At 51.0% G+C, this 25,275-nt stretch overlaps 1 protein-coding gene across 3 annotated transcripts in view; it reads left to right on the top strand.

The window, feature by feature from the left end:
- CDH11 (cadherin 11) overlaps positions 1–25,275 on the top strand; it is a 148,883-nt gene that overhangs the window by 41,120 nt on the left and 82,488 nt on the right. For 2 of the 3 annotated variants that reach the window (XM_072731754.1, XM_026011692.2), the window contains exon 2: positions 21,671–21,795. The gene's annotated coding sequence lies outside the window, so the exon portion shown is untranslated. Of the gene's footprint in view, positions 1–3,147; positions 3,391–21,670; positions 21,796–25,275 lie in introns of those variants that run through there. The other variant, XM_026011693.2, reaches the window with a different exon arrangement.

Genomic DNA, 25,275 nt, shown 5'->3' on the forward strand with positions numbered 1-25,275 from the left:
CCTCTTTCCCGTTCCCTTCATCACGCTGGCCGAGCAGTGTGGCAACGCACACCCCCACATTGTGGGGGGGGTGAGCGCGTTACCGGCCACGCCAGCTAGGCCCCGCCACGTAGAGAACACAGGGCTGCGGGATGCGGAGGACGGGAGCCCGAGGCCGGGTGTGTACGGGGATGCTTGGTTCCTTTCTTAAGGATATTCCCATGTACATGCATTTTTTTTAAATGTTTTAAGATTTTGTTTATTTATTCATGAGAGACATGGAGAGAGGCAGAGACACAGGCAGAGGGAGAAGCAGGCTCCATGCAGGGAGCCCGACATAGGACCCGATCCCGGGACCCCAGGATCAGGCCCCGAGCTGAAGGCAGGTGTTCAAACGCTGAGCCACCTAGGGGCCCCCCACATGCATTTTAATTTAAAAAAATTAACCATTTCTTTCACCCAAGATGGAAGATGACTTACTAATTCCCTAATAATTATTGCAGTATTCTGTGCAGTAGTTAGGGAAGATTTATAAAGAAAAATACTCTTTTGAACACACACAGACCTTCTGAGAAAGGCTCAGACCTGGAAACAGAAGGCAAACCTTACAAACAAGGGGGCATCCACGAGGGCTTCTTATTTTTGTTTTAACTATTTTTTTTAAGATTTTTTATGCATATATTCATGAGAGACACACAGAGAGAGGCAGAGACACAGGCAGAGGGAGAAGCAGGCTCCATGCGAGGATCCCGATGTGGGACTCGATCCCGGGACCCTGGGGTCAAGCCCTGGGCTGAAGGCGGACGCTCAAGTGCTGAGCCACCCGGGCGTCCCAAGAGCTTCTTATTAATGCTCAGCTTTTCAGGTGCCTTTTTTGGACTTTGGGAAAAACTATTTTTGACGTATCTTGCGCATGCAGGGGTGACTGGGCTCGGAGCAGCAGTCCTGTGTTAGACACCTTGAGGATCACATTCCAGACAGAGAAGCCAAGGTTCAGTCACTTGCCGAGCTAGCTCAGCTGGCAAGTAATGGGACCTCCGCCGAAACCCCCAAAGCCCAGAGCTCTGTGCTCTTGCTTGTGGTCCCTTGGAGTTTTCCCGAAGGGCAGTGAAAGGTGCCCTGATGGCCGATCCCGGTACACTGAACCGGGGCCGCTTTATTCCCAGCAACTTGCTCCTTTTCGGGCCTGGGTGTTTCCTCGTGCTGACCAGGACACAGCCCATCGGCTGTGATGTCCCCGCCCCTGCTCCCACGGCCGGGCGGAGGAGCAAGGGAAAGAGAAAGTTAAACGAACTCCCCAAAGGGCAGTCACCAGGAGTCAACGGGTATTTGCTTTATTCTATTTGTTTGATTTAGAACAAAACAAAACAACAAATGTTCCCTGCCTCTGGGTCCAAGGACTTAGCTGCAGATTTAACAACAGCAGGTCCCATGAATAATGAAAGAGTTTCCAACTTGTCTGCAAACAACCAGGACATTAAAGGGACGCACCAAAGTGAAGCTCAGGTGCTTAGTATTCCTGCCAGCGTGGGGAGATGCGGCAGCCCCTTGGCCACCCCCTGCGCACCTGCTGGATACGCGGGACCCCAGGTCCCTTCCCTAGACGTCTTGGGGCAGAAACGGTATTTTAATGAGGTGCTCAGGTGACCTACTAGTGGGAGCGGGCTCTCTGAGGGATGCTGGGAAAGTGAGGACTTACCTCCCAACCGGGGCTACTAGGGGCCGAGTGGGTCCCTCCAGGCCCAGACTTTCAGGGTCCCAAACAAAGCGGTGATCAGCATAAGCAATATTTACCGCAGCACTTTCAAAACGCTTTTTGAGGTTGTTTAAAAAGCTACCAGGAGGGACCCCTGAGTGGGTCCACGGTTGAGCATCTGCCTTGGGTTCAGGTCATGATCCTGGAGTCCCGGGATCGAGTCCCGCATCGGGCTTCCCTGCATGGAGCCTGCTCCTCCCTCTGCCTGTGTCTCTGCCTCTCTCTCTAGGCCTCTCATGAATAAATAAGTAAAATCCTAAAATAAATAAATAAATAAATAAAGGTACCTGGAGATCTGCAGTCTTTCTCCTTTCTGGTTCTTGGAGGTCTGGGAGCTCTGGTTTCCATTTTCTCGAAATATTCTAGGTTCCCAGCAGGTGACCTTGCACGGAGGGTTTCCACTTGGTCTGATACCCTGTGTGTGTTACTGGGTCCCCAGCCCCGGGATCACACCCAAGGACCCTGCGTCCCAAGAGGAGCGGCGAAGCTCCAAGCTACACCACCGTGGACACTGCTGGACCCGCGCGCGTGTGTGGCGGGCTTGCCGGATGCCGCTGTGCCACGGGCCTTAACGTCCTCAATTTTTCCGAGAACCCTGTGGGGGAGGTGCTGTGTCGGTCTCCGTTTTGGGGACGAGGGGCTGGAGGTGTACCCAGAGGTGAGGTGACTTGTCCAAAGGTAGGAGGAGGTGGGGGTCCGACCCAGGCAGCTGCCCCCAGAGCCCACCCGCCCCTCGGCTCTGCAAATCTGCAGTAAAACAGCATAAAATGAATTTGCATGATCGTCAAAGTTCTTTTTTTTTAAAGATTTTTTTTAAATTATTATTCATGATAGTCATAGAGAGAGGAGAGAGAGGAGAGAGAGAGAGAGAGGCAGAGACACAGGCAGAGGGAGAAGCAGGCTCCATGCCGGGAGCCCGACGTGGGATTCGATCCCGGACTCCAGGATCACGCCCTGGGTCAAAGGCAGGTGCTGAACCCCTGAGCCACCAGGGATCCCCGATCGTCAAAGTTCTAAAGCAAATTCATGCACGTTGTTTTCTTCAACGTGTATTCGGTTGCCAAGTTTTTTCACTCTGAAAACCTGCCCCTTTTCCATTTTCTATGTTAAAATGCTCTTGAAGACAGTGACACGAGAGTGGAGACATGGGCGGTTGCCTTTTAGAGATCCCCATACAGTGTTGGCTACAATCTTCTTTTTGACGGGCCAGGAGGCGAGGGGAGGGGAGGGGAGGGGAGGGGAGGAGTTGGGGTCCAGGCAGGCCCATGGCTCAGGGCCCCCTGCTGGGAGCCCAGGTGGGGTCCCTGGCCGCCCCCCCTTTGCCTCTGCTCTGCCTGCTGTGCAGGGGGCCTGCGCGTCCCCCCCGGGCTGCCGTGTGCGTGGGCTCATTAGCAGTGGGGGGGTGTCTCACCACAGTGGCTCATTCACAGGCCTGCCAGCAGGCTGTCCTGGGAGGCTGCTGCTCCGGGCTTTCCAGAACAAAGCCAGGCTGCACCCTCTCCCGGCCCTGCGGCGTCTGGTCTCCTCCCAGGAGATGCCCTAAGAGCAAAGCAGAAAGCCGCCTTCGGGAGCTGGCCTGTTGTCACCCTGGATCCTGCCTCTCAAGGAAGATTCTAGGTGGCCAGCAGCTGCTGGGTGGCCTTCGTGACGGTGGAGTGAGTAGGCACTGGGTTCAACAAGCCTGGCCTCCCCATCTGCCAGCCGGAGCGCGGGTGCCAGCGACACGGCCCAGCCCAGACGAGGGGGGGTGGGGACGTGGGCATCCGGCAGAGGGCACTGGCTTTGCGCACGCAGCCTGAGGTCAGGGTGGGGCCGTTTCCCTGTCTCGCCTGGGCCGTGGCCTCTGCTCCCTGCTCCGCCTTGGCTGGTCCCTCTGCATCCGTCCACGCAGCTCCCTCTGCGCCCGATGCAGGGGCTGTTTTTAATTCTGCTGAGGGCCCAGCAGCTTGGCGTGGGCTGCCCAGCCTATCTTAGGAGTTTCTGGAAGTTGGTTCTGGTGCATCCAGGAGAAATAGCGTGGACCGGACCCCGCTGCCAGATTGCGGAGTCTGGGGCCACGTGCTCGGGGCACTATTTCCATCGTGCGTCTTTGTCTGGTCTCCTCCTCATTAAATCTTCGGGCTCTGTGGCGTTGACTACCAATTGGTGCCTGACCTAGTTAGAGAGAGCCACCACGTCCCCCCGGCTCATCAGAATAAATGCATTATAACAGTTTGCTCAGGAGACTCAAAGTGCACTCTGTTATTCCAGAGTCCTTTCTACCTACTTGGGCCGTGTGCGTGCGTGGGAATGCATTGGTGTGCAAGCACGCGCGTGTGCACGCAGGCCTGGGCGGGGCGGGGGGGCGTGTGGCGGTCGCCTAAATGAAGGCTGACACTTTCTGTTGCTATGTTGGGACTTTGCTTTTGGACAGCAGTCCCGGGGCTTTGCCTGGAATAGTTAGTTAATGGCCTTGCCGGTGTCCCTGGATTCATCCCTTCTCACTTGCTGCTTAGCCCTTTCCCCGGAGCACCGGTTCTCACGTCTTCCGCGCTGGGTGTCAGCTCTGTTTGCCTCTCTTCTGCCAAAGGGCACCACGGAGTTGCTCAAAGGACCTTTTGAACTGTTTGTTCAATGAATGAAGAGCTCAGTTGGGACAGTTACTGGGACAGCACATGCCTCCAACTGGTCCCTGCCGCAGCGTTGCCGGCCCGTGACTCAGGCATCTGGCTTTGGCCTCTGCTGATCTCAGAAGCCTAGTGGGAGGTTGGTTTTGCTGGCGTGTCCCAGATTCCGTGACCTTTGCATCGTCATTTTACCTTGCGTTTTGAGAGATACTGCCCCCAAAGAGGCTGCATCTCTGAAGTCATAACCGATCTGTGTTCTCACTTTTAATTAATCGTAGGTGCATAATTGCCAATCAGAGCTTCTAATCAGTATGAGTTAATCAGTGTTAACATTTATTTATTTCACTAAAGCACCTTCCACGAGACTGACCTATGTCAGGTGCTGGAAACGGAGAAGTGAACAGGATTCAGGAGCTTCCAGTATATACTATTCTTATTAACTCCTCATTTTAATTTGGGTAAACTGTATCGAGCACCGTCTGTGTGCTTGGAGGGGTCCGGGGGCCTTGCATATCATGTGAGTTAGGCTTCACAGATGGCACTTTTCAGATGAGGAGACTACTCATAGAGTTGAGTCACCTGCTCAGATATACTTAAAATATATATATATGATTATCTATAATATAATATATAATTAATTACATATTAAAATATATCATATTAATATATATTAAATAATCATCCATATAAATAATTACATATTTTATATTAACATAATATATTAATATATAATTAATCATATATTAATCACATATTAATATATATTGATATAATATATAAATATATAACATATAATAAATGATCATTTATATAAATAATTATATTTTTATATTTATATAATATATTAATGTATAAATAATATATAATAAACAATATATAATTATTTGTATAAAAATAATATATTATTTTATATTGACATATTAATATATGATTAATATATAATAAATAACATGTAATTATTTATATAAATAATATATATTATTTTTAAATTAATATGATACATATTGATATATAATTAATATATAATAAATAATATATAATTATTTATATAAATGATATATATATTATTTTTGAAAGTAGGCTCCATGCCCAGCATGGAGCCCAACACAAGGCTTGAACTCTCAACCCTGAGATCAAGACCTGCGCTGAGATCGACAGTCAGACACTTAACTGACTGAGCCTCCCAGATGCCCTGACATGTGTTTAATTCCAAAGCCAGAGGCAGGATTTGAACCCAGTAGTGTCAGACTCTGAAACCTTCCCCTGGAGATTATAGTCACAGCTCCTCGCTTCCTTCCTCCCCTTTCCTCCTGGATAGGTATTTGCTTTTGTGCACAGAGGAGTGCCCAGGGTCCTTTCCAAGCTTTCTGGCTTCTGGCTTAGTTGCTTCCCCCAGTCTTCCCGAGATAGAGCTGACCTACACCATGATGACTCCAGATACGTGAATTTTGTCAAACGACCACCACCATCAGGTTAGTTGACATCAGCACCTCCCATAGTTACACATTCTTCGTCTGGTGATGAGAATCTCTTGTAACCTTTCAAATCTACGGTATATTACTGCTTGAAGTCGCTGTTTATAGCTTAGTTTGAAGTCTATGAAAATGCCGAGTACGAATGAATCGGTTGCCCCCTGGGATACTGGAAGGAACTTTCTAAGACCTTCAGCCCACTCGCTCCCTGATTGTTCCCTCTGAAGCTCTGAGCGGCTGAGAGATCTGGCCAGGGTCACCGCGTGAGAGCCTGGGCTTGAACTCGGCACCCCTGACGTGCCAGCCCGCTGTGTTATTTACAGCCCATTATCTGGTTCCTGGCTCATTTATTCTGGACTCGGAGGAAAATCTCAAGAGATCTTCTGTGTAACTCTACCCAGGCTTAAGCTAAGAGCAGCCCAATTAGATGAGGATGTACGCTCCTCCAGGGTAAGGACCTACCTCTGCTCATCACGGATTCCCAGCGCGGCCCCGGGTGCACTGAGGTGGTCAGTGGGGCAGCCTGGATGAAGGACCTTGAAGGGCCGAAGGGGCCTCCAGGGAACCAGCTCATGTTCCTTGTGCGGTAGCTGCTGGCCTCCCTTCTTGGCTTCTCCCACAGCAGAGGGGATTTTAGAATCAAAGTGATGGTATCAGTGTTTCAGTTGGCACGTCACCGATTCAGTCATTTAGTGTCATAAGCTATTTTCCTGTTTCTAATTTGGGATGCATTAACTGGTCGTTTTGCATCTCGAAGTAGAGTAGTGTTTTTTTTTGTTTTTTTTTTTTTCAGTGTTTGCTTTTTTTTTTGTTTTTGTTTTGGAATTTTTGTTTTCTCAGGTGGGGGTTTGTTTGGACGGTACAGGAGAGTGAAGGCGACGCTCAGTGATCACACCACGGGCTCTCTGGGGGTGTGGCTGGCTCACGTATTTACTCTGCAAAGGAAACACAGTTGCATGGCGAGAATTTGTAAAAGCAAAAAAAAAAAAATTGTGTCCAGGACAGATAATATATTTTTTTTTTTTTACAATTATGTAAGCCAGTGAGGAAGCAGAAAGGGGAAAGATCACCCACTGTTCACTCGCTCTGACTCATAGTCCTTAATTTTCTCCTCCCTTCCAGGACTTAACTTGGGAGTATTTTTTTACATTATTGTAACTGGAGAAAAGGTTTTCTTTCATAATGAACTACGTGGAAATGGTCCAACGTATTTTGTCCACGTTGCTTTACAATTCACATAATTGTGACTTTGGGCAAGAACCGCTTTGCCATGCGGGGCAGCGTGTACCGTCGTACACATTTTCCTATTACAAGAAGGCACTTTGGGCTTCATAGGAAGAGAAGGACATTACTCTTCCTGGGAATCCGGGTGAAGTACAGTGGGGTTATAAGTGATTGGCAATATCTAGAGGCCTTGCGCTTAGTCATTGATTCCATGGGAGTCCGTTTGCTACAGCTCCAACGCCCTGGCTCCCTAACGAGCAAAGGACACTTGACATATGCACATAGAGAAACCTGGAGTCAATCAAAAGCATGACTTGGTTACTTGTCTATTCTTTTTTTTTTTTTTTTTTTTTTTTTGGAATTTAAACAATGAAGATGACTTAGGGAGGAAGCATCTTCCCCAAGGCGAGGAGCGTTGTCCTCATCTCTGAGGCTGGGTGGCGTGTGACTGGAAGGCAGAGCGACAGGAGCAGTGAGGATGTGACTGCTCGGGAAAGCGGACCCGGTCCTTTCAGTTTCTTCAGGAGCAAACAACGGGAAAGACAGAAAGAAACCTGGTGACGTGAATCTGTCCGCTTGCTCGCAGCTCCAGCCTCTTGGGATCGGTCCTTGAAGGAGGTCACTGTGTTTACGGGGTGGCGTCCCCAGAGAGGTGCTGCTCAGGAGCCTCCATCAGCTGCCTGCAGCACCATGTGGCGTCGGGGGCACTTGTGGCTCGGGGCCACCAAAAGTAGCCTTCCCTCCCTCCTTCCCTCCTTCCTTCCCTCCCTCCTTCCTTCCCTCCCTCCTTCCTTCCTCCCTCCCCTCCCTCCTTCCTTCCCTCCCTCCTTCCTTCCCTCCCTTCCTCCCTCCTTCCTTCCCTCCCTTCCTCCCTCCTTCCTTCCTCCCTTTCCTCCTCCCTTCCTTCCCTCCCTCCCTCCCTCCCTTCCTCCCTCCCTTCGTTCCTCCCTTCCTTCCTTTCCTCTTTCTCCCTTCCTTCCTTCCTCCTTTCCCTCCTTCCTTCCTCCTTTCCCTCCTTCCTCCCTCCCTCCCTCCTCTCCCTCCTCCCTCCTCCACCCCTGGCTTCACGCATTCCTTCCTGCCCCCTCCTTCCCTTCCTCTGTTTGCCCTTAAGTGGCCCCCACTTCCAGACCTGAACCTCTGCGAGAGGCCGGCACCTGCACATCCTCCAAGTCAGGAGGACGGTCAGACCTCCAGGCGGCGGAGCTCCAGGGAGACAGCGGGGCAGGGAGGAGCTCGGCCCCTTGGCAGCCTAGGCCTAGCCCCTACGGCGTCCCTGTCCTCCCCCTTCCGCACTCTCCCCCCCGCCCCCCTCCTGTGTGATGCCCTCGCTCCCCCCGTGCCCGTGTGTACGCCCGTCCATACCGTAACGTGCACGTCTGTTTGCAGTGAGGTTCTGTAGGAATTCAGAGGAGCCACTTACCTCCTAGATTCACTAGTTTTGTTTTTCCGCCTCTTGATTCCCTGGATTTCATTCAGATTTTGGTATATAAAGCCTGCACCCAAACCCTGATATGCATAAAGTGGATAAGCCCTGGCTGTGGATCGAATGGAAGCAAGTAGTTAGCTGGGGACCCCAGCACCCCCCACGCCGCCCTCCCCTGCCGCGGCCTCTGGGCCCCCGGGAAGCCCTCGGCCTGGTGGTTGGTGACACCCCGAGACCTCGAGTCTGGCTCGCTGTGATCACGGCTCAGGGTGCGCAGAGGAGGAGGCCGCAGATGCGACAGGAGCCCCCCTTGAGCAGCCCACGGGTGGGGTGGCAGGCCGGGGGCCGGGAGGGCATGACGCCGCCGGGTTAGCGTCCTTGTGGAGGTTCCCGTACTCGTGTCCCTAACTGTCGGCTTTACTTTTCTGCCGTCTTCCCGCTCTGCCCTCAGTGAGCCTCCCTCCGCCAGGAGGCCCCGCGCGGCTGCTGCCCAACATGTGGCCCAGCATCTGGCACCGCAGGCGCGGGGGACACTGCCCGACGGAGGTGGCGCCGTGGCCAGTGAGCGGCTGGGAGGCCAGGGGGGAGGTGGGTTGTCAGGAGGCTGCGACTCGGCCAGGGCCCGGCAGGACACAGGACACTCCTGGAGAAGACAAGGGGGACGCGCATTCTGTGCAAAGGCGAAGGTAGGCGCAGGAGCCGGGCCGAGTGGGCGCAAACCTGGCGCCCCAGGCCAGGCCACAGCCCGCTGGCCCCCTGCCAGAGGGCCACCCGGACGGCGACAGGGCGGTCACAGTGCAGCGGGCAGCAGGCTGGGCCCTGGCAGCCTGGAGACCACGGGGTGCCACCATCCTCTGCGTCCTCAGGTCCCCCACTGCAAGTAGGGGCCGTGCACATGACCAGCCGAGCACAGGGCCAGAGCAGGGGCCAGACCCCGAGCCCTCCTGTGGCTCGAGCCCGCGGTGGAGCAAGCCGGGAGCCCAGGGAGCAGCTCACGGCCTCCTGGGCCCAGGTCCTGGCCGCGGCCGCCCCTGTGGGAGGCCCCGGGCCCCTTGCTGGGCTCCGGCCGCTGCTCGCGCCCAGGATTCTGGTTCGATTGCCTTTGCGCTAAGGGTCCTGCTCGTTGGCTGTGGCAGGGTCGGGGCGTCCGGGCGGCAGCAATGGGCTCAGGGGTATCTGGCATCTGTCTCCGGAGCATCTGGCTGTGGTGGACCCGAAGGCCAGTCTTCACTGGGTGGGCTCTGGGTTCCTGTGTCTGCCTGCGTGTCCTCGGCCCCTGGTGCCACGCTGCCCCGACGGTTTAGGACTTCTCCGCCCGGGCTTGGCGCCCGACCCTGTGTTCCGATTGCCCCTTCCTGCTGCCATTTCTCCTCTTCTCACTTTTACCATGTGAAGCAGCGCGGCTGTTTCTGGGGCCCTACATCTTTGCGGGGGGGGGGGACCTTAAACTTCGTGGTAATAAAGCCGAGTATCTGTAAAATGAGTGCCCTGAATTATAGGGAGAGACGTACCGAGGTGGCTTCGGTGCCTGTGAGTTTCCAGCCTACTTTCTTCTCCACGAAGACCTGGATTCCTGGAGAGCTACTAGGCTCTGCGCCCGCCTCTGTCCCCAGGTCTCGGCTGACGTTTGTCCCCTCCTTTGAATTTCATTCCCACCCTTGGAAGAGGAGCACAGTCATTCCTCACCGTCCTCCCCGCACGTGGCCCAGCCCGTGGGATGGGTGAGGGGCTGCAGAGAGGCCTGGGCCGCCAGAGGCAGGGTCCACGTGGACCGTCCTCTTCACCCACTCCCCACTCAGGGCTTAATCTCTCCATCTGTAAAATAATCATTAAGCCATTCATGGTTGTCTTCAAAATATTGAGGTGCCACCCACACAATTATTTGCTTAATATTTTCTTTTGACTCATTATGGGGTTTTTTTGAATATTTTTGGAGGAAAATTATATCACTATCATCGATAGTTAAACTAGTACCTCCTGTGACAAATGGAAAGTAGCCCCCAACTTGACATAATTGAAAGAAACGATATAATCAAATCTATTCTGGACCTGAGACAACCTTTTCTAAAAAGAGATGCTTGTTCAGGCACTAGTACAAATGGAGACTTTCTCTTTGTTGAGACCTGGATTGGAAGAGAATTGCCTGCGTCCTGCCTCATTGTCATCTAATGCAAAAATAATAGTAGCAATTTGTGGGGCTGCTCTTGGGTCAGGCGTTGCACTCATTTCTCCAGTATCTCTTTTTTTTTTTAATTTTTAAAAAAGATTTTATTTATTTATTCATGAGAGACACAGGGAGAGGCAGAGACACAGGCCGAGGGAGAAGCAGGCTCCACGCAGGGAGCCCGATGGGGGATTTGATCCCAGGATCTGGGATCATGCCCTGAGCTGAAGGCAGACGCTTAACCGCTGAGCCACCCAGGGGCCCCTATTTCTTTCTTTCTTTCTTTCTTTCTTTCTTTCTTTCTTTCTTTCTTTCTTTCTTTCTTTCTTTTTCTTTCTTTCTTTCTTTTTTTTTAAGATGTTAATTGACTTTTTTGACAGAGAGAGCAAGAGAGCACAGGCAAGGGGAATGGCAAAGGAAGAGGGAGAAGCAGGCTCCCCCCGAGCAGGGAGCCCAGTGCCGGGCTCAATCCCAGGACCCCGGGATCATGGCCTCAGGCAAAGGCAGACACTTAACCAACTGAGCCACCAGGAGTCCCTTAATATTTCTTAACATAGAGTCCTTGTGGTTGAAAACTGATAAGTTTTTGCTCATGATGATGCTGACTGATAATATTTAGTGAATTGTAAGTCTGTGCCGGAAACATTAGCATAATTTGTGTGCATTACCTCTCTCACGGGTCCCAAGAACGTCCGTTTTATAGGTAAGAGCCCTAAGTCATGGGACTGCTGAGCAGTAGAGCCCTCATGGGAGCGGGCCTCCGCGACCTGAATTCCATCTCCCAGCAGGGGCCGTGCTTCCATCTGCCTAACCCCCTCCCCGGGCCCTCCCTCTGTTTGCTTGCTGTTGTAACCACTTGATTTGGACCCTGGAGAGGGTCTCCTGGCTTTCTTCAAGGGGACCAGTCCATCTTGTCAGGGACCATGAAACCTAGCTGTAGCTGTTCGTCAGCACTCCACCAGCTACCGCGGGGCCCCTTGCACCCTCACCGTCTTCTGCGCATGAAGCGTCCTTGCATGGATGGTCTTCATCATGGCACCAGGTTGGGCCCATGAAACACCGTTAGAGAGCGAATAGGGCCTAGAGATCCCTCTAGCTCAGTGGTCCCCCGAGTGTGGTCGGAGCTCTGCAGGGGGATGGTGGGCTGCTTTCGGGGAGGGAACTGATTATTGCAATTTTAGAATTATGTAGACTCCGAACAGGAAAGAAACTTAGTGACCATCACATCCACCCCAGTAGCCTATGTCAAAATTCATTTTATAAGTTGCCAGATAAGAAATGTGTTTTAAGTATTTCTCAGAGATGAGAAACCAACAAGTGAGTAGTACGTGTGTGTGTGTGTGTGTGTGTAACTTTACATACTTCGAGGGTCCACAACCACAGATATCAAAGCCAAGAAGGCATAGAGAAAACCTGCTTGAAATTCCAGCGTGGTTTCTTGGATGAGGTCCTAAGAGAGAGATTTATTTTTTTTAATTTTTTTAATTTATTTATGATAGTCACACAGAGAGAGAGAGAGGCAGAGACACAGGCAGAGGGAGAAGCAGGCTCCATGCACCGGGAGCCTGACGTGGGATTCGATCCCGGGTCTCCAGGATCGCGCCCTGGGCCAAAGGCAGGCGCCAAACCACTGCGCCACCCAGGGATCCCCTAAGAGAGAGATTTAATAAGTGAAAGTTGCAATGGAAGATGTCCCAGAGCCGAGACATTTGCCTGTCACTTCCACGCCGTTGACCCAAGCCCAGACCGGGAAAATGACCCAACGCTACACAGCTGTTGATAATGCTATTTTGGTCTTTATTCTTCGTTCTTATCAATGGAATTAGTAAAAGCAGACTTTATTGGTGATTATTTGAGCATTTAAAAAAGAGATGGAAACAAAAGAAGGAAAGAACTGAAACTTTGAGGGTGGGTGTACATCCGTAAATCTGGGAGGGGCGCCCTGAGGGAACGGCCTGGAGAAAGCTTTCTACGGGGATATTAGATTCTTGGTATTGGCACGTGAGTTTTCCCTAGATCTTCAAGAATGTCACAATTTGTGTATACAAGTGAGGAATATCATTCCACCAATAAAGTGCAGCAAACTATAACTGAAACATTTTAATGACCCGCTTCCGCTGCTGCCCCCGAATGAATCCACTGGACTTAATGAGGTGCGATGAGGATGCAGGGTGCCTGCTAGACTCGCTCGCCGGCTCGTGTCAGCCCTTCTGTGGCCAAATTTGCGTTTGTACCTGGAGAAAATTATAAGTCACAACCGATTGTGGGCCGTCAGAGGCACTTGCACGTAGGTGAGACCTCAGGATGAGGGACACAGTCCTTCATTTACCAGCTCCATTGTCCCAAAGCTATCTGGGAGCATTTAGTTTGCACCTTTGTCCAATGGACATACAACGGGCAAGAAAATACACATGCTTTTTCCGTCGTGATGCGTATGAACATTATGAGTGTGTACAGTTGTGATCGCTAGGATCGGGGTCTCAGAAGAGGTGAGTGCAAAAATGGCATTTTTTTTAAGGAAATGCCATTAATTTTACATTGCAAAAGGACAGTCCCACTTAATTTTTGAGAGACTTTGTTTCTTTCCAAGCGTAATGGCCCCAGAGAGGACGCTCTCCTGTTATATCATAAATCATTCGCATTGCTGTGGACGGGGCATTTCGCTCTTCTTGCTTTCAGAGGTGGTAGCAGGCTGTGCCTACTTCCAGCGCAGAGCAAAAGCTCTGGTGTGTGTGTGTGTGTGTGTGTGTGTGTGTGTGTGTGAATATGGCGTTTTGCAAATGAGTTGATTTCTTGGTTGTATGGAAGTTCCCCAGATGTGATGAACTATTAAAATCTCAGGCCTGGGGATCCCGGGGTGGCTCAGCGGTTTAGCGCCTGCCTTTGGCCCAGGGCGCGATCCTGGAGTCCCGGGATCGAATCCCACGTCGGGCTCCCTGCCTGGAGCCTGCTTCTCCCTCTGCCTGTGTCTCTGCCTCTCTCTCTCTCTCTCTGTGTGACTATCATAAATCAATAAAAATTAAAAAAAAAAAAAGAAATATATTCAAACTCCCTGCGTCCAAATCCTGGCTTCCGTGCGCTGTGGCTCTGTGAATGAGGGCAATTTTACTCCACCTTTCTTAGCTACAGAATAAAGAAAATCGTGGTACCTGATGTATAAGATTATTTCTCTCTCTCACACACACACACTTAGCTCAGGACCTGGCACGTTACAAACTCTCAATAAATGTTAGAAATCTTCTCTGCTTGCTTGGATTAAGTTGTGTCTACATAACAGCTGGCTCCTGGGGGGATAGAAGAGCTGAAACAGTTCGCGTCATGTGTACATGGCTGTAACCATGCCCTTAAATCCTCCAAGATGATTAAATGCTTCACTTGGCATCTGAAGCATTTGGGAAATATCGATCACATTTTTCAAACTCAGTTGTTGGATTTACCATCCGTCAGGAAGTACCTGTTGGTCACTCGGCCTTGTTAATAGCCAATTGTTTGCAAAATGATGGCCTATTCTTAGGTACAGACTTTAGGTATTTTAGGAAACAAACCAGAACAGCTCAACGTTGCTTTTACCAAGGCTACACAACTTGGGCCAAGTGAGGACATCATTGAAGTCCTTAAAAAAAAAAAAGATAAATTCTACCTGTACTTTGACATCAAGTAGATAAAAAAAGGTAGATTTTCATGTCCAAAAATTTTTAGAATCCAGGTTCCTGGTGGTTCTCCCTGTAACTACTACCATTCATCTACTTGTCCAATAAGCCGAGCTCTGCCGAGGGTTACCATGTACTGACCCGGGCCAGACAAAAATGAGTGTCAGATATTACATCTCACCTTTCTGTCTTCCGGAAGCTCGAAGTTTCCTTGGATGCAACATTGGAAGGGGCAGACCGTGTAGACGACTCCTGACCCCACAGGAAGCCATTTAGAGCTCTAATATTGTCAGATTTTTTTTTTTTTTTAAACGTAAAGAGTGTTGCCTCCTAGTCAGTGCTTCCATCAGGAAGGGAGTTTCTGCTTTGCTGTGTGCGCTCCCGTCAAATGCTGAGAGATCTGTTCGTTCACAACAAGGAGACAGATAAGCAAAATAAAATAATAAACCGCAGCAGGAGGCTTAAGTGTTGCTCTGGGCGGTCGTGATTGCAGGCGCCCCGCTTGCTTTCTTTATCCCTGATTCTTTCTAAGACTTTACCAGTGTGACTGCATAGACATCCCTGAAACCTTCCCGAAGCCAGCTTGTGTTTATTTCTGTTTGCCCGCCACCGCTTCCTCCTCCCCTCGGAAGGTTAAAAAGCAAAATTGCTGGTATTCTAGGGCAAAAGTAAAATATACTCTCTTGAAGAAAGCCTCTTTATTTCCCTGCTAAGTGTTCTCAGGTTCTGGAACGGTGTATAAACAGACTCCGTGTGCGTTGGTGACTTTACGGTGGATGTGCCTAGATTTCCCCCTTTTCCTGATGTTTTATTCCTCTTCTGTTCAGTAGGGAACCCATCAAGGCGTAGCGGGGAGGCAGAGCCTTAGGAGCGAGGGACCCCCAGATCTGAATTCGTATTTTACTATTAATTAGCTTTGTTGTGTTGCCTAAGTAACTTACCTCCCCCGAGGTTGGGTCCCCGTCTCTGTGGGGAGGTGGGACCCACCCCCCCCGGGGCCTTGGCCCAATCAACCCAAGGAGCAGCGCGGGGGCAGCCCGGGGCGGTGCGGATCGGGGCGCTCAGGAGGTGGCCAGTCAAAGCGGCGCTTCCAGTGTCACGGCTCTTGACACGTTAAGGGAGAGAAATCGAAACATCATTTGGGCAAGAAATAGGGATAAAATGTAGAGTAGCAGGAGGCTCTGCTCATATGCTAGATGACTGTTTGTTTATTCATTTCCCAACGATATCACAAAGGCTGTGAATATTTATTTAGTTCTGCTCCCAATAGTCCTTCTAATGGGGAATTATTTGGGTACAACGAAAGACATTTGTAAATGCGGCTGATAAGACTGGCATCGGACAAGGAGTGTTTTGTTGGACACAAGAATTCTATTGTCCCCGGCTTCAGTTGTCAAGTGCCCGGAGAACCCAGAATTTATGGTGGCAGCACAAAGGTCCTTTCAGGGCCCAGCGAAAGAGCTGTGAGATCCCGCTCCCTGGCTTTTCAGGGCTTCTGATCTTTTTATGGGGCCCGGACAATGCCGGATTCAGCCGCTGCCCGCGCCTCCTGCCCGGCCCTTGGCCGCCAGGTATTGTGCGGTAATTACCATGGTGACAATGGCTCTCTCTGCGCCCGGCCACCGCGCTTTGGAAAACGGCGGAGGTTGTCACTTTGTGTTAGGTGCCTCCAAAGGCATGGCTCACTCAGAAGAGCTGCCCCACAGAAATAAAGATCAGCGTGGTAAGAGTTTGATTTAAAGCGCCGCTGTGGCCAATCCACTCGGAGGCCAGGACGGCTTTCGGGGTGTTTTCCCGTAACTGCGGGCCGACGTTGGACATCATCCCTGCCTTCATCCCCCCGTCATCCCCACCCTCATCCCCCACCCCCATCCCCGCCCTCATCCCTGTCATCATACCCACAGTCATCCCCCACCATCATCCCCCGCCTTCATCCCCACAGTCATCCCTGCCCTCATCCACTCACCATCCTGATAGTCATCCCCACAGTCATCCCCGCCATCATCCCCTGCCGCTTTCCCTGCCATCATCCCAGGAGTCATCCCCAGTCATCCCCTGCCATCATCCCTGCCGTCATCCCCGTCATCATCCTCATCCCCGCCGTCATCCCCGCCATCATCCCCCTCATCATCCCTGCCATCGTCCCCCTCCATCATCCCCGCTGTCATCCCCATCGTCATCCCTACAGTCATCCCCGCTGCCTCCCTCCCATCATCCCAGCAGTCATCCCGGCCCTCATCCCCCCATAATCCCGATAGTCATCCCCACTGTCATCTCCCTCTGTCATCCTCGTCATCCCCACAGTCATCCCTGCCATCATCCTTCCTCGTCATCCCACCATCATCCCCATGGTCATCCCCCACCATCATCCTCACCATCATCCCCCTCGTCATCCCCACCATCATCCTTGCCATCATCCCCACCCTCATCCCCACTGTCATCTCTGCCGTCATCCCCACCCTCATCCCTGCCGTCATCCCCACCGTCATCCCCCTCCATCATCCCCCTTCGTCATCCCCGCCATCATCCCCACCCTCATCCCCACCCTCATCCCCACCCTCATCCCTGCCATCATCCTGCTCTATCATCCCTGCCGTCATCCCCACCATCATCCCCACCCTCATCCCCTCTGTCATCCCCCTTGTCATCCCTGCCGTCATCCCCTCCGTCATCCCCGCCGGTGCAGGGCCCGGGCCGGAGGTTTTGCAGGCTGGCGTGAGCCCCGGGCAGCCCTCCCCCCTCAGTGGGAGCAGGCGTCCAAGCGGAGCCGGGAAGTTGAGGGTCCCCTGAATTTCTGGAGGCGCCGTGTCTCCAAATGAGAAAGGCTGGTGTGGGAAACGTCCACTGGTTGACACCCCGTGCGCGGGGTCTGTGCTGCGCGGAGCTGAGCGCCGGCCTCTGTGGGTGGCGCCCGGGCCAGGGGCCGTCTGAGTGGTGAATTCCCGGTAAAGGGCCAAGCTAACCCTTAGGTCGCGAGCAGGTGGAGAACACAGCGGGCGTCTCTCCGCGGCCACAGCTGCCCACGGAGCGCCGTCCTGCCAACCAGTCGCTACTCCCATTGCCTAGTGACGAAGTGCAGCCCAGAGTCGCCTGCCCCAAGTCAGAGGGGCTCGGAGGGGCGAAGCGTGCCCTCCAGCCGAATGTCTCCTCACATTCAAGAGCCCACTCCTCCCCCTCCCTATTTTTTTTTCAAAAAAATTCAAAATCCATAAACCTATCTTACAAAATATGCTTCGCCATATGGTTTTGGAACTCGGGCCATAACAGGATAGAGAAACACCCAGTGAGGATTATTAATGGTGTTTATTCATCCCTTCAGCAATGTCAGGCAGACAGGACACCCACAAAAGGAAGAAGGCCCTGTCGCGGGGGGGGGGCAGGGGCAGAGCCAGGCGCCCCTCTGCTGCCCCTTCTGCCCACAGAACAAGACGCAGCAGCAGCTTCAGTGGGACGACAGGACCACTTGGTCTTTCCACTCCCACTGGAAGGCGTATGGCCTCTGCTGGGCTGCTTTGCGGCCTCCGAACCCGGAGATTTCATCTGTTGGTTTAATACTCCTCTGTTTAGTCACCGTTCGTTCCAGTCAGCTCCCTACCAAAGCACTGGAGATTCTCTGTTGTGTTGTTTTACTAAAAAAGTAGACGCTTTCTGGGCTGATGTCCTAGGGGGCGGGTATGATTCCCCCCGGAAGCAGGCCTCAAATCCTCCAGGAGAGGGGTGGGTTGTTGGTGACCTGTCGGGCCATGCCGCTCCCCGGCTCTAAGCACGTGGGCACCTATCGCTTAGCTGGTTTCTTCTGTGTATAAAATGGAGCTGTCACTGTGACCTTGGGCTCCCCTGCTCCCCTCCGTGACAGCTCTTGGCCTTTTCACCTCTCACCCCTCCCCTCCACCTACACCAGCATCGCACACACAGCAGGTGGCCCAGGATCCTGTGGATGGAGTCAGTGAGGTGGGAACTATTTTAACTTAATGCACGTACTTCCAGCCCTTACCCTCCCGCCTGCCCCCCCCACCCCCCCCAGCGCTACCTACTGCTGTCCTTGTTGCCCCTGAACTGTTAACAAGATCCCAGCCCATGCCTGGCCTGGCTGAGTCCTTGCTCCTGAAGAGCATCCACACTTGCAGATCTGTAGACCAAGGCGTTTGACCTGGAGCAGAGACCCTCAGAGAAGGACAGAGAGACTTCTGGGCCAAAGGGAAGCCTATGGACTTGCATGTGTGGAACCTTCTCAACACTCAGAGCTCAGCAAGGGAAATGTGCCCCCGTCCCTCCCTGGCTTTTCTCCTTGCTTTCTGTACGCTTGCTAGAGATTTCCCCAACCTTCTCCATGCCCTTGGCTTCCGTGTTCTTTCCCCTGATTTCTCAGTCTCTCCTCAGTCATCTACGGCAGGAGGCATCTGTGCCCCTAGGGGGCTCAGGGCTGCCGGTGGCTGAGCACAGCGCTGGACGGGGCGCAGAAGGCCGTGGCCCTGTCCTCGGAGCAGGCCCATGATGGTGCACAGGCCCTGAGAGAGGACGAGGAGACGGTCTGAGAGTAGGTGGGGGTAGATGCCCCGGGGCTACATTGGATTTCCATGGCTCGGAAGGGAACGTGTGATTCCAGGTCTGGGGGAGTCATGGGAAGAGGAAGGGAAGTCAACATTCCAGGCAGGGACTCTAGTGGAGAGAGAAGATGGGCAGTAGACACGCAAGGGCCTCTCAGCCCCAACAAGCTCTCTGCCCGTCAACTCTGCTGAAAGCACAGAGACAGCTAAGATTTTTTTTTTTAAGCCTTTGTTTTCTTTTCTAAGAAGCACGGTACAGTTGTATACCAACATTTCCACACAACCTACATCCCGTCGTCTCTCTCGAGTGTTTGCAGTCCTCGGAGTTCGTAGACCATTCGCCCAGCTATTTTTGCTTTCCTTCCAAAGCTCTTAATTGTCTGTGCAGCCTGTTGGTGAAAGGGATTTTATAGGGGATATTTTGCAGGGAAGTAAGCGGTGCAAGGCAAAGTGGGAGTTCAATTAGATTTTATGGATTTGAGAAGTAAACTTTTAAAAGCGCACTGGCTACAGATACAGCTGCATTACGAGCTGACTGCACACTGGGCGTGCAAAGAGAAGGAGCAGGGCCTGTCGTGGGTGCTGAATTCTGGTCCCACCTTGGATCTCTTCGGCTGCACACCTTGGCCAAGAGTCTCACCCTTCGCGTAGTGGGGTGAGATGCTCGGAGGGGCTTAGGACAACCACAGTGGTGACACGTATTTAAAGAGAATGCATTAGCGAGGCCGTGGCAGATGCCTGTTCCATTTATGGCGTTTAGTTATCCGCTGCCGAGGAACATACGGTCCTCAATTTAGCGGCTTGTAACAATGCACTATTACCTTTTATAGTTGAGTTTCATGAAGTCATCTGGGTGGTTTTCACTTGGGGTCTCTCACGCTGTGTAGTCAGATGGTGGAGGCACATGAAGGTTGACTGAGTTGGATGTCCAAGATGGCATCTTTGCTTCCCAGCTGGCACCCTAGCTTGGATGCCTAGAATAACTGGGTATGGCTGGGCGTCTCAATCTCTCTCTCTCTCCCCCTCTCTCTCTCTCTCCATGCAGCTTCTCCCCATGGCTACCTGGGGCTTCCTCATAGCATCGGGGTCTAGAGTCTTTAGACCTCTGACATGACCGCTGACTTCTCCAGATGCAGCTTTCCACGAGCACAAGGCAGGCTCCAAGGTTTCTTAGGACTCGGTTTCGAAATCATAGAGTGTCCCTTTGCTATGTTTCATTGGTGACCCAAGGACAGACAACTCAGATTCACAGAGGAGGGGCCCTGGGGCATGGATATGTGAGGCGTATGGTTCATTTGGGAGGGGGCCAGTTTTGAAGACTGGTGCAACACGCAGTGTGGTTGCAAAGTAGGGACCTTCATCAGTTATGTGTTCTCTGAATCGTCCAGGTGGCTTTTTCTCTCTGACTCCATGTTCATCTGCGAATAATCCCATTGCTAGTCTGTCCTCAACATCCTGGAAATAGCACACAGTGGGAAATTTCCTTCTTCTTGCTATAATCACCGTATCGAGATGCTATGGACGCATTTTAGACACATAATTTATCTGTAGCCCTTCACCAAGGAGGGTGTTTGCTTGTTGCTGCTGTCATTGCTGTTTTGGGGGTGGGGGGGAGGCATGGTGCATGAGGAGGAGCTGTTGGGTGGAACCAAGATGAGATAAGAAAAGTGGATTTGGAAACAAAAAAAAGAAGCATAATAAGTAAAATCAAATAAGAAGCTATTTCCGTTCTTTTTAAAAATATATATTTTATTTATTTGAGAGAGAGAGAGAGCAAGGGGAAGGAGCAGAGGGAGAGGGAGGAGGAAAGAATCCCAAGCAGATTCCACGCTGAGTGCAGAGCTGGATGCGGGGCTCGGTCTCATGACCGTGAGATCACAGCCTGAGCCAAAACCAAGAGTGGGCGCTTCACTGACTGAGCCACCCGGGTGCCCCAGGAGCTGTTTCAGATGCTAATGCAGCCTGGGTTGATCCTAGAAGGTAGAAACCCTGGAGATGAAGGACATTCAAGAAATCCTTCGTGCCATTGTGTTAAAGCTATGCCAGCAACCACCTTCCTTGGTTCGGTGCCTCAGTTTTTGAAGACGACAGCTGTTCAGACGCCCCGTATTCCTCTCCTCATTCACTGAACAGACATACATTGAACAGCTGCTCTGGGCTAGGGAATGTGTTAGACACTTGGGAGATACGAGGATGAATCAGACCAGAATCCAGGCGGAACACGGCCCCCACACAGAAATCCAGAGTGTGCTGTAGCGCGGGAGGGGGCGGAGAAAAATGTAGCCTTGAGGAAGAATTGCGGCTCTGTCCGCCCCGTGCTCAGGCCTGCTGGTGTAGGGATGACATCTCCTATCACCGCAGCCACCGCTGTCCCTCTGTGCCCTTGGGACTGTCATTGCACAAGGCTCTGGCAGCACCAGAACAGTGGTTCCCCCTTGCAGAGGGAGGGGACCTACTTTGGACTCCGATAGAACGTGGGTCATCTCAGAAACGGGCTCCGAGAGTTGCTGTCCCCCCTACAGGTCTGTTGCTCGTGGCAGAGCAAATGTATGTGACGTCCGTAGGACGGGTAGGGGACTGATGGCTGCTCTTATCTTTTCGTCAAAGTACTAAGTGCACATAGAGTTGGTCACACCATCTTTTGGTTGTTCTAAACCCACGGCAGGTTTTCCCCAGTTTTCGCACGATGGCAATACTTTGCTTACACCTTTCTCTCCACACCTGGACTGTTCTGCTCTAAGAGAAAAGCCTGTCTGTGCAACGGTGTATCCCCGGTGTCTAGTAGTGTGTCATTTCATTGACTCCTGTCGCCTCTAGGTTAATAATGATCCTTTCCCTTTTTGCAGAAATCACCGCATTTTCGACTCCGTGGCCCTGTGACACTCGTTCCGCTTGTCATTTGTTGAGTGACCAATCCGATGGGTGGAGTGTGTTATAGAAATTGGCAGCAGGTATCCAATGGGTGAAGAAGGTAAGATGGAGCTACTTTACCTGTACTATGAATGTGGGGATGGAAATGATGCCCAGCAGGCCCCGTCCTCCAACCTGCCTTTGTCTGAACCTGCGTCAAATCAAAAGCAGAATCTGAGACGGAAGTTGGCCTACTTTCTGAGTCTTTGAAGAATGTGATTATTCGCTGTTGTTCTTGGGTTCTCCTTAGTGAACACCTGTTCTGTACTAGTACAAGGGTGATGGATTTTGTGGTTGTTGTTGTTTGTATATTTGTGGGAGAGGAATGACTAGAATGACTAGAAAACTCAGAGGAGCAAAAAGGAACTGGGTTCCCAAGGAAAGACTTAGCTGGGCAGACTAAGACAATTGCCATGTTGCTTTTTCCTCTTTTTCTTCTTTTGAAGAGAATTCCCTAAATATGAACAGGGAGGCTTATATCCCATGGCCAGGAGGCTGAACCTTATAGACCTCCAAAGGCCGACCACAAGATCATAAGCCAAAAGGCTGATTTCAGATCTCAGGCCCAGCTCTGCCCCTCACTGTCCCTGTGCCCTTCGATTAATGAGCTCCTCTCCAGGCCACAGGGTAGTTGGACCTAGGGTCATTAACCGTTCCTAAGTTTTAGGATTCTGTGAATCCTTTTATCTTATCTATCTTGTCAGTGATAACTAGAGCTATTTTTATAGAACATCCAGCCATCCAGATAGAATGTAAGAAATAATTCTATTGGCATGACCCCCTACATTTTAGGGTTCTAAGTCCATCAATCTATATGTCTATGTCTCATCTCCATATGGAAGTCCAACAGATGCCTTAAATGCAGAGGCCCAATACGTAACTTTGTCCTCTATGTCGTGTTTCGGGGTAGCATCAAAATTCATCCAGGTCAGAAATATCGAGGTGCTACTGTATGCCTCTCAGAGCCTTACCTCCAAAAGCAATTTATTTCTGTTGATTCCTACTGATGATAGTCCGGTTATCTCTGAAATACATATATTTTTTAATATCTCTTGTCTCCCCACTGCCATCCTGCAAACATAAGCCTGGTCCTCTTTCTCCAGAGTCATGACAGTTGCCACCCGACCAGTCACCTTGCCCCTGATACATCTTCCATACAAATACTGTAAACAACATCCCTATGTCCAGATAGCGGGCTACTTTCCTACTTAATCTTTTCAGCGTCAGAGATCTGAATTCCTTCGTAAATGTCTGGGACCCTCTCGGGGTAGGAGCCACTGTTTTACTGTCTGGACTCCTCTCTTGGCCATTCTCTCTGCCCACCCAGCCTTTAGCAGACACCTCCGCTGTGGGATACTGTAGGATACAACTGTCACTTCCCCAAAGCCCGATAATCTCTCTCTCTTTGCAAGCCAGCTCTTGGTCGCTTTGTGTCGCGGCTTGGACCTCAGCACCTCTAAGGAATTCTCTCATCCCTGAAGGCTGAGCCGTGGGTATCTCCTCTACAGCACGTTGGTAGTCAGAGATTACACCATCTACTGCGTTGTCAGCAGTGGGCTGGAATTGTCTATTTGATTACCTGTCTTCTCAGCTAGACCTGGAGGTTCTTGAGGGCAGGACTTATTTGAGGACCACTGTGCTCCTAGTTGCAAGCACTGTGTCTGGACCAAAGTAGGTTCCCAATAAATATTCATCAAACACATGAATAGAGACTTTATATTTTGACTAGAATGCGAGGAAGGGGAGCTGATGTTACAGAGAGGAAAGTCATAATAATGGCAGCTAACAGGTATTGAGTGCCTAGGACACATCAGGCAAATAAGATATTGAAAGACGTTGTGGCCTCCCACAATCCTGGCAGAAACCTAACGTGGTAGGTATTATAAATGTCCAAGATTCGCTAAATGAGAAAACTGAGTCTTGGAGAAGGTAACTCACTTGCCTCTGGCCATATTGACGTAATTTTTATCCTTGGAAATGTTTATCATTAAGAAGTCTGGCTTCAGCTGGAGCTTAAGTCTCTTAGGCCTGAATCAATCTGCTCTGTTGAGGACCAAAAACACAGACAAACAGATAAACCAGTTCCTGCAAGGGAGGCGGGACTCTTTACCTAGACCCGCTCCAGTCCCCACCCCACCCCCTGCAAGCTTTTGTGACATAGATGATGACTAGACCCCTAACTCTGTGGCGACTCCCCAGGTATTGGATACTCATATTTGAATGTGAAGCTATTGGAGGACAAAACTTCAACTTGGGGAGCTCCCCAACTCTTTCTCCCTTGCTCTGGCCCATGTTTGTTATGGGAAATAAGCCAGTGGATGGAAATGCCCTTCAGGGAGCGGAGAGGCACTTCCCTGCGAAAGCTCCGGTATGATCTGGAGTATGTGCCTGGCTCCCCGCAAATTAGCATATTTTGTGCTCATTTGCTCCGAAGCCTGGCTCAGCAGATGAGACGCATCTCTCCTGTCGACATGTCTGTGAGTGATGATCATCTCATTTCTGCCAAGCCAAATGGGTCTCTTCATTTCATCGGCCCTGTGAATTCTTCAACAGAATATGCAACTGACATTTCCTATTTTTCTAGATAATGGGGACAATTAGAATAAGGTATCAATGGAGCAGAGTCAGAAGTTAAATAGAAAGTACTTGAATTTAATTTCTCTTCCAGGAAACCTGTTAGTTTCTTTTTTTTTATTTTTTTCTGCCTAGAAATTCAGAATGCCTATTTTGAAGAATTCTGCTTAGCTTTCTTCCAAGGAGAGGAAGGTAAACTATTCTAATGCTTGTAACCCCCTTGGGTTAAAAAAAAAAAAAAAAACCCAAAAACAAAACACAGCGTGGTACAAACAGAAGGGCCGTTTGATCTTTCGGGCTAAGATTCTTGTTTTACAGAGAGGATTTTTTTTTTTTTTTCTCCTTAAAGAAAGGAAAGACTTGTTCGTGATTGTACTGTAAGGTTTCAGAGAACAAAACAAAATTAACCAACAGCTTAGGCTCCAGACTCAGATTCTTGATCCCCCGTCAATTCAGAATGGCAGCATTTCCGGAAGGCACCTGCGGTGTGCCGGGTAGGCTCGCAGAGCAGAAGGGGCACCTCCCTTCTCATCGATGAGCTGACCGTTTAGTTGCTCTGTACAAAGTGCTCAACGTCCAGGTAGGAAGGAAAAGGAGAGATGGGGTGGAGAGAGGGATAAAGAAAGAGAAAAGCTTTTAACAAGTGGTAGGGAAGCGGTTTGGGCCTCCAAGATCAGCTCTCCGGCTACCTCCAGGGAGATCCACTTGAACCTCATTCCTGGCACACGCTTCCCTTGGGTCCCTCTTCAGAGCAGGGGAGGAATTACCTGGGGTAGCTCCAGGATAGGGCTTCTCCGCCTGCTACCTCCCTGGGCCTTTATTCTAGGGCACTGGGGCACAGATAGGATTGTCTTAAAGTGGAAAGTATTTGGCCTTAGGCTCAGGGAAAGCTTACACGCATGAGTGCTAATCAGCAGGGCCCAGTGGTCACGGGTCACCCAGTTATCTTTCATTTGCACAAAAATCA

The sequence above is a fragment of the Vulpes vulpes genome, chromosome 12 (genome assembly GCF_048418805.1).
Source record: "Vulpes vulpes isolate BD-2025 chromosome 12, VulVul3, whole genome shotgun sequence".
Taxonomy (NCBI): domain Eukaryota; kingdom Metazoa; phylum Chordata; class Mammalia; order Carnivora; family Canidae; genus Vulpes; species Vulpes vulpes.